An 8916-nucleotide genomic window follows, 5' to 3' on the forward strand; every position below is an offset into this window, starting at 1 on the left:
CTGCAAATGTGTCTGAATTTAATAGGATCAAATAGTGGAGAAATTAATCCATCGGATACTATTGAACACAATAAAGAATTCGACTGGTAATTAGTACAGCCTAAGAGCTGCTTGTGATTCAAACAAAGGCAGACAGCTTAACAGAAAGATTGAGGAAAGAGATAGTTGAAAGTGCCCTGCTAAACTACTGTCATCCCAGGGTGACTGTACATGTGACCAAGGCTGTGTCCTCTGAACAATGACATCAGAAGCTTCACACTATGAGGGAAATAGACTTCACTAAAATAGTACAGTCAACTTACTAAATAAATAAATAAAGCAAATAGCAACAAGCCTAGGAAGGAGGAAGGGAAGAGAAAAATCAGTATGCAAAATTGCTACAATATCTAAAAGTCTGTTTTTTTAACAAAATTATAACTCATGCCAAACAACAACCACCAGTAAAGTATAAACCATAAACAGGAAAAAAAAGAAAAGAGAAGACAACAGAAATTATCTGTGAGAAGGCACAGGTGTCAGATTTCACTGATTTCAAAGCAGCCATTATAAATATATTTTAAAAACTAAAGAAAACCATGATTAAATAATAAAGGAAGATATGATGACAATGTCTCCTCATAGAAAGTAAATAAAAAGATAGAATATATATTTTTAAATTGATCTATAGATTCAACATAATCTCTATTAAACTCCTAGCTGGCTTCTTTGCAGAAATTGACAAGGTGATAAAATTCATATGGAAATTTAAAGTGCCTCAGAGTAAACAAAACAATCTTGAATAAAAGAACAAATTTGGAGGAATTTCACTTCCTTACTTTAAAACTTACTACAATGATACAGAAATTAAGACAATGTGGCACTGGCATAGGGATAGACACACACATATATATAAATGGATTAGAATTCAGAGTCGAAAAATAAACCCTTATTTACAATCAACTGATTTTCCACAAGGGTGAAAGAACAGTCTTTTCAACAAATGGTGCTGAGACAATTGCATATCCATATGCAAAAGGATGAAATTAGACCTTTCTTCACATAATACACAAAAATGTACTCAAAATATATCATAGACCAAAATGTAAGAATTAAAATTATAAAACTCTTAGAAGAAAATATAAAGGACTAAACCTTTGTGACCTTGGGTTTCTACATCAATGCACATCATAATAAAATTGATCAGAACCAGAGATAAAGAGCAAAAGGTAAAAACAGTCAGAGGGAAAAAAAAGACATATGTACAAAGAGCAACCAAGATACGAACAGCAGATTATTTGGATAAACAATGCAAGCCAGAAGAAAGTTGAGTAACATGTTTAACAAACTGAAGTTAAAAATGTATTAACCTAAAATTCTCTACACAGTGATAGTTATCTTTTTGAAATAAGGAAGAAATAAAGACTTTTCAGATGCACAAAAGCTGAAAGACATCTTCACTAGCACATATGCAACACAAGAAATATTAAAGAAAGTCCTCAGGCAGAAGTAAAATTATATCAACTGGAGCAGAAGTTTGTTAAAATGCAGATTCCTGGGCTCAGACCCCGAGGATTTATCTCCATAGTTCTGCAGTATGGCTTAGGCACATGGTATTTTATTTTCATAATTGTTTTATATTTGTTTTAATATATAAAACATGCACACGCCAGAAAATATAAAAAGTACAAAAGTGTTGGTAATCACTGGAAGTAGGTAATAGATACATTGTTCACTATACTGTTCTCTCTACTTTTATCTACTCTGAAATTTTCCATAATAAAAAGTTCTTTTGACTTTAAAAAAAAAACAAACCTGATAACAGGCAGAAATTCAGATCTACACAAAGGAATAAAGAGCACCATGTATGGTTCATTAAATGAGTAAATATATAATATTTTATTATTATTTAAATATATTTGAAAGATACATGACTCTCTAAAAATGCATTGTGGAAAATATATATAAAAACAAAATCTTTGACAATAGTAGCATTAAGACTAAGAAAGCGTTGTCGGCAAAGCCTGAGTCCTGTCCTCTCGCCCTCCTCCCAGAACAGCATGAGCTTCACCACTCGCTCCACCTTCTGCACCAACTACCGGTCTCTGGGCTCTGTCCAGGCGCCACCAGCGTCTATGCAGGTGCCGGGGGCTCTGGTTCCCAGATCTCCATGTCCCGCTCCACCAGCTTCCAGGGTGGCATAGTGTCTGGGGGCCTGGCCGTGGGGATGGCCGGGAATCTGGCAGGAATGGGAGGCATCCAGAACGAGAAGGAGAACATGCAAAGCCTGAATGACTGTCCGGCCTCCTACCCAGACAGAGTGAGGAGCCTGGAGACCGAGAACCGGAGGCTGGAGAGTGAAATCCGGGAGCACTTGAAGAAGAAGGGACCCAGGTCAGAGACTGGAGCCATTACTTCAAGACTATCAAGGACCTCAGGGCTCAGATCTTCGCAGATACTGTGGACAATGCCTGCATCGTTCTGCAGATTGACAATGCCTGTCTGGCTGCTGCTGACTTTAGAGACAAGTATAAGAGAGCTGGCCATGCGTCGGTCTGTGGAGAGCGACAATCATGGGCTCCGCAAGGTCGTCGAAGACACCAATGTCACTTGGCTGCAGCTGGAAGCAGAGATCGAGGCTCTCAAGGAGGAGCTGCTCTTCATGAAAAAGAACTACGAAGAGGAAGTGAAAGGCCTACAAGCCCAGGCTGCCAGCTCTGGGTTGACCGTGGGGGTAGATGGCCCCAAATCTCAGGACTTCGCCAAGATCCTGGTAGACATCTGGGCTCAATATGACAAGCTGGCTCGGAAGAACCGAGAGGAGCTGGACAGCAGATTGAGGAGAGCACCACAGTGGTCACCACGCAGTCTGCCAAGGTTGGAGCTGCTGAGACAACACTCATGGAGCTGAGACGTACAGTCCAGTCTTTGGAGACTGACCTGGACTCCATGAGAAATCTGAAGGCCAGCTTGGAGAACAGCCTGAGGGAGGTGGAGGCCCGCTACATCCTACAGACGGAACAGCTCAACGGGATCCTGCTGCACCTGGAGTTAGAGCTGGCACAGACCTGGGCAGAGGGACAGCGCCAGGCCCAGGAGTAGGAGGCCCTGATGAACATCAAGGTCAAGCTGGAGGCTGAGATCGCCACCTACCGCTGCCTCCTGGAAGATGGCGAGGACTTCAATCTTGGTGATGCCCTGTACAGCAGGAACTCCATGCAAACCATCCAAAAAACCACCAACTGCCAGAGAGTGGATGGCAAAGTGGTATCTGAGACCAACGACACCAAAGTTCTCAGGCATTAAGCCAGCCGAAGCCTCCTACCCTTTGGGGAGCAGGAGGCCAATAAAAGGTTCAGAGCTCAAAAAAAAAAAGGAAAAAGACTAAGAAGGAAGAAATGAAAGTATACTATTGTAATACTATACATGAATGGTATAATATTATTTAAAGGTAGATAGTGATAAGTTAAAGATGTATACTATAAACCCTAAAATTTAGAGTTGGCCAGACACAATGACTCAGGCCTGTATTCCAGTACTTTGGAAGGCTAAGGCAGGTGGACCACTTGAGGTCAAGAGTTTGAGACCACCCTGGCCAACAAGGTGAAACGTCATGTTTACCAAAAACACAAAAATTAGCCAGGTATGGTGGTAGGTGCCTGTAATCCCAGCTACTCAAGAGGCTGAGGCATGAGAATAGCTTGAGCCTGGGAGACAGAGGTTGCAGTGAGCCCAGATAGAGCCACTGCACTCCAGCCTGGGTGACAGAATAAGACCTTGTCTCAATAAATAAATAAATAAACAAATAAAATTTATAATTTATCACTTAAATACCAGAACAGTTATAGCTAATAAGTCAACAAGAAGGTAAAACAGAATCATAGAAAGTATTCAATTAAACCAAAGGAAGGCAGAAGAGAAGAAAAAAGGAATAAAGAAACATGGGTCAAATACCAAACAGAGGGCAAGATGACAGAGTTAATAAAATCATTTCAGCAATTACTTTAAATGTAAATGGTCTAAACACCCTAAATCAAAGGCAAAGATTTTCAGATTGGATTAAAAAATAAGATTCAGGACCTTGCACAGTGGCTCATGCCTGTAATCCCAGCATTTTGAGAGACTGAAGTGGGCAGATCACCTGAGGTTGGGGGTCCGAGACCAGCCTGGCCAACATGGCAAAACCCCGTCTCTACCAAAAATACAAAAATTAGCTGGGTATGGTGGCACATGCCTGTAATTCCAGCTACTGGGGAGAATGAGGCAGGAGAATCATTTGAACCCAGGAGGCAGAGGTTGCAATGAGCTGAGATGGCACTACTGCACTCCAGCCTGGGTGACAAAGACTCTGTCTCAATAATAAAAAATAAATAAGATTCAACTATATGCTGCCAATAAGAGACACTACTTTATATATATAAACACAAGGAGTTAAAAGTAAAATAATGGGGAAAGATACACCATGCAAGTCAAAAGAAAGATGGAGTGGCTATATTAGTACCAGATAAAGCAGATTTCTGAGAAAATAGTACAAGGGAAAAAGAAGATCATTTCGTAATGATAAAAGCATCAATTCATAAAAAGGACAGAATAATGCTAAATGTTTAGGCACACAGTAACAGAGCTTAAAGACATATGAAATGAAAACTGAGATAATTGCAGGGACAGCCAGGCATGGTGGCTCATGCCTATAATCCCAGCACTTTGGAAGGCCAAGGTGGGCAGATCACCTCAGGTCAAGAGTAAGACCAGCCTGGCCAACATGGTGAAACCCTATCTCTACTAAAAATACAAAACTTAGCCAGGCAGTAGTGCCGCACACCTGTAATCCCAGCTACTCGGGAGGCTGAGGCAGGAGAATTGCTTGAGCCTGGGAGGTGGAGATTGCAGTAAGCCGAGATTGTGCTACTGCACTACAGTCTGGGTGACAGAGGGAGACCCTGTCTCAAAAAACACTTTTAAAACTGCAGGGAGAAATACACAAATCTACAATAATAGTCAGAGATTTCTACGACCCTCTCTCCATAATTGGGAGAACAAGGAAACAGAAAGTAAGTGTATAGAATACTTCAAAAACACAATCAACCAACTTGACATATTTAACCCATCACAGCTCACTTTCAAGTAGTAATACACCACGGCCACTCTGATAAAAACTCTTGGCAAACTAGAAATAGAAGGAAATGTCCTCAACCTGATAAAGGACATCTTCAAAAATGGACAGCTAACATCATATTTAATAGTGAAAGACTAAATTATTGCTCTCTAACAAACAATTGGATATCCATGTGGAAAAAAAGAACTTTGTTCCATACCTTACACCATAATCAAAACATTACTCAGAGTGAATCAGATGTAAATGCAAAACCTAAAAGTATTAAACTTCTAGAAAAACAGTAGAAGAAAATCTATCTGATCTTGGGTTAATGAAAGGATTTTGAGATACAACACCAAAAGCGTGACCGTTAAAAAAAAAAAAACGGATAAATTAGACTTTATTAACATTTAAAGTTTCTGCTCTTCAAAAGACAGTGTTCAGTGAATGAAAAGCCAAGCTACATGCTCAGAGAAAATATTTGCAAGTTGCATCTGACAAATAGCTTGTATGTAGAATATGTAAACACTTTCAAAACTCAAGAAAAAACATTTGAAAATGGACAAAAGATCTGAACAAAGATTCACTAAAGAAGATACCAATAGCAAACAAATATTCAGTAGAAAAGATATTCAACATCACTACACATTAAAGTAATGCAGCCGGGCGCGGTGGCTCAAGCCTGTAATCCCAGCACTTTGGGAGGCCGAGACGGGTGGATCACGAGGTCAGGAGATCGAGACCATCCTGGCTAACACGGTGAAACCCCGTCTCTACTAAAAAAATAGAAAAAAACTAGCCGGGCGCGGTTGTGGGCGCCTGTAGTCCCAGCTACTCGGGAGGCTGAGGCAGGAGAATGGCGTAAACCCGGGAGGCGGAGCTTGCAGTGAGCTGAGATCCGGCCACTGCACTCCAGCCTGGGGGACAAAGCGACTGTTTCCTCAAAAAAAAAAAAAAAAAAAAAAGTAATGCAAATTAAAACCCCACTAAGACATCACTACCCACCTATTAGAATAACTAAAGACTGATCATTCCAGCCAGGCATGGTGGCTCACGTCTGTAATCCCAGCACTCTGGGAGGCTGAGGCGGGCGGATCACCTGAGGTCGGGAGTTCGAGACCAACCTGACCAACATGGAGAAACCCCATTTCTACTAAAAATACAAAATTAACCAGGCATGGTGGCACATGCTTGCAATCCTGGCTACTTGGGAGGTTGAGGCAGGAGAATCGCTTGAACCTGGGAGGCCGAGGTTGTGGTGACCCAAAATTGCACCATTGCACACCAGCCTGGGCAACAAGAGCGAAACTCCATCTCAAAGCAAAACAAAACAAAACAAAAACGACTGATCATTCCAAGTACTGGTGACGATATAGAGCAACTGGAACCCTCATACACTGTTGGTGGGAATGTAAAATGTTAAACACTTTTAGAAAAGGGTTTGGCATTTTCTTAAAATCTTAAACATTCACCTGCCATATGAGACAGATGCTATACTCCTAGGTATTTATCAAGAGAAACAAACGCACATGCTCAGAGCACCCTATTTATTTATTTATTTTTATTATTTTATTATTTTTTTATTATTATTATACTTTAAGTTCTAGGGTACATGTGTACAACGTGCAGATTTGTTACATATGTATACATGTGCCATGTTGGTGTGCTGCACCCATTAACTCGTCATTTACATTAGGTATATCTCCTAATGCTATCCCTCCCACCACCCAACCCTACGACAGGCCCTGGTGTGTGATGTTCCCCTTCCTATGTCCAAGTGTTCTCATTGTTCAGTTCCCACCTATGAGTGAGAACATGCGGTGTTTGGTTTTCTGTCCTTGTGATGGTTTGCTCAGAATGATGGTTTCTAGCTTCATCCACATCCCTACAAAGCACGTAAACTCATCCTTTTTTATGGCTGCATAGTATTCCATGGTGTATATGTGCCACATTTTCTTAATCCAGTCTATCATTGATGGCAGTGTATGAGGGTTCCAGTTGCTCTATATCTTCACCAATACTTGGAATGATCAGTTGTTTTTGTTTTGTTTTGTTTTGCTATTGTGAACAGTGCCACAGTGAACAAACATGTGCATGTGTCTTTATAGCAGCATGAGTTATAATCCTTTGGGTATATGCCCAGTAATGGGATGACTGGGTCAAATGGTATTTCTAGTTCTAGATGCCTGAGGAATCACCACACTGTCTTCCACAATGGTTGAACTAATTTACAGTCCCACCAGCGGTGTAAAGGTGTTCCTATTTCTCCACATCCTCTCCAGCACCTGTTGTTTCTTGACTTTTTAATGATCATCATTCATACTGGTGTGAGATGGTATCTCATTGTGGTTTTGATTTGCATTTCTCTGATGGCCAGTGATGATGAGCATTTTTTTCACGTGTCTGTTGGCTGCATACATGTTTTATTTTGAGAAGTGTCTGTTCATATCCTTTGCCCATTTTTTGATGGGGTTGTTTGATTTTTTCTTGTAACTTTGTTTAAGTTCTTTGTAGATTCTGGATATTAGCCCTTTGTCAGATGGATAGAGCGCCCTATTTCTAATTGCCTCAAATGGGAGACAACCCAAATGTCCATCAACAGGTGAATGGATAAATAAATTGCGCTACATCTGCCAGATCCACTGCGCACTCCTCACTGCGCTCCAAATACAAGCAACCAAGATTGTTTATTGTCTTAACATAAGCACAGGCATTAACAGGCATTGTCTGTTCACTGCACATTCTTTTGGAGTCTCATCTATGTGGAAAAAGAGGATGCTCAAATGACATCGGGGTGGGCCACACTGGGTAACCAGTTTAAGGAGCAGAAGACAGTAGTCAAAAACTATTTCAAGTCCTCCTTAGCCAGTATTCTACTTCTTATCATATCTGGATAGGTTTTTGTATCTCTTCTTAGCATCTAACATTCTCATTTTCAGGGGGACTTCATTTTTCCCCACGTATTTTCAATAGACCGTGGCCCCGTCTATTGTTTTTGAAGAGGAAAACTCCTGGTGCCAAGAAGTCCACTGATCCTTGGTTCAGACAAGGACTTTCAATTGCTCAATGTCAGATGAATATTGAAAGGTCACCAGAGGATACACCAGGATAAAAACCCTATGAACTTGATATTGAAGTTTTCTTGTTGAACTGATGTTGGAAGATGGGGAGAGTAGAAAATAAGTTGTAAAATGGCCCAGGGCTTAATTTATTTAAAACTTTGGTTAAAAACGTTTGCTGCTTTGAATTGTTTTATGAGAAACCACAAAGATGTTAGGTAGTGGAAGAACAGAATTCCACTGAGAGGGCTTTAACTACCCTGTTACCTTCATAGCCCCCCAGCAGTAATCCACAAAAATGATATTTTTTGTATGGAAAGTTGACCTTTTTCTCAATATAATGTAGATTGAATAAAAATCTGTGCTTTTTTAAATGCTATGCAAGTTAACATGATATCCAAGTAAAAACTCTGAGTTTGCTATGAAACACATCTCTGATTGCAGCCAGATTGCTACCTCTGAACATTTCTTAGGTAGAAACAATGTAGCCAGCTAACCAGTTTTCTGAGATAATACCTAAAATTTTGCAATCCAAGACTGTTCCGTTTTCTTTACCATCTGGTTCTAGGAACACAGGGACACCATGACTATTGAAGCGTTGAGGATTCCAGATTAAACGTTTTTTAAAATGTAAGCCTACACTGCAGGGCATGGTGGTGTGCCTGGAGTCCTAGCTACGTAGGAGGCTGAGGTAGGAGGATCCCTTCAGTCCAGAGATTCTAGTGCAGCCTGAGCCACACAGTGAAACCTCGTTTTAATAAAATATTTTTTAAGCCTACACTTCCT

At 40.6% G+C, this 8916-nt stretch overlaps 1 pseudogene; it reads left to right on the forward strand.

Moving 5' to 3' along the window:
- Nucleotides 1-1577: 1577 nt before the first annotated feature.
- Nucleotides 1578-3566, forward strand: LOC101024898 (annotated as a pseudogene).
- Nucleotides 3567-8916: the final 5350 nt, after the last annotated feature.

The sequence above is a fragment of the Papio anubis genome, chromosome 19, assembly GCF_008728515.1.
Source record: "Papio anubis isolate 15944 chromosome 19, Panubis1.0, whole genome shotgun sequence".
NCBI lineage: Eukaryota > Metazoa > Chordata > Mammalia > Primates > Cercopithecidae > Papio > Papio anubis.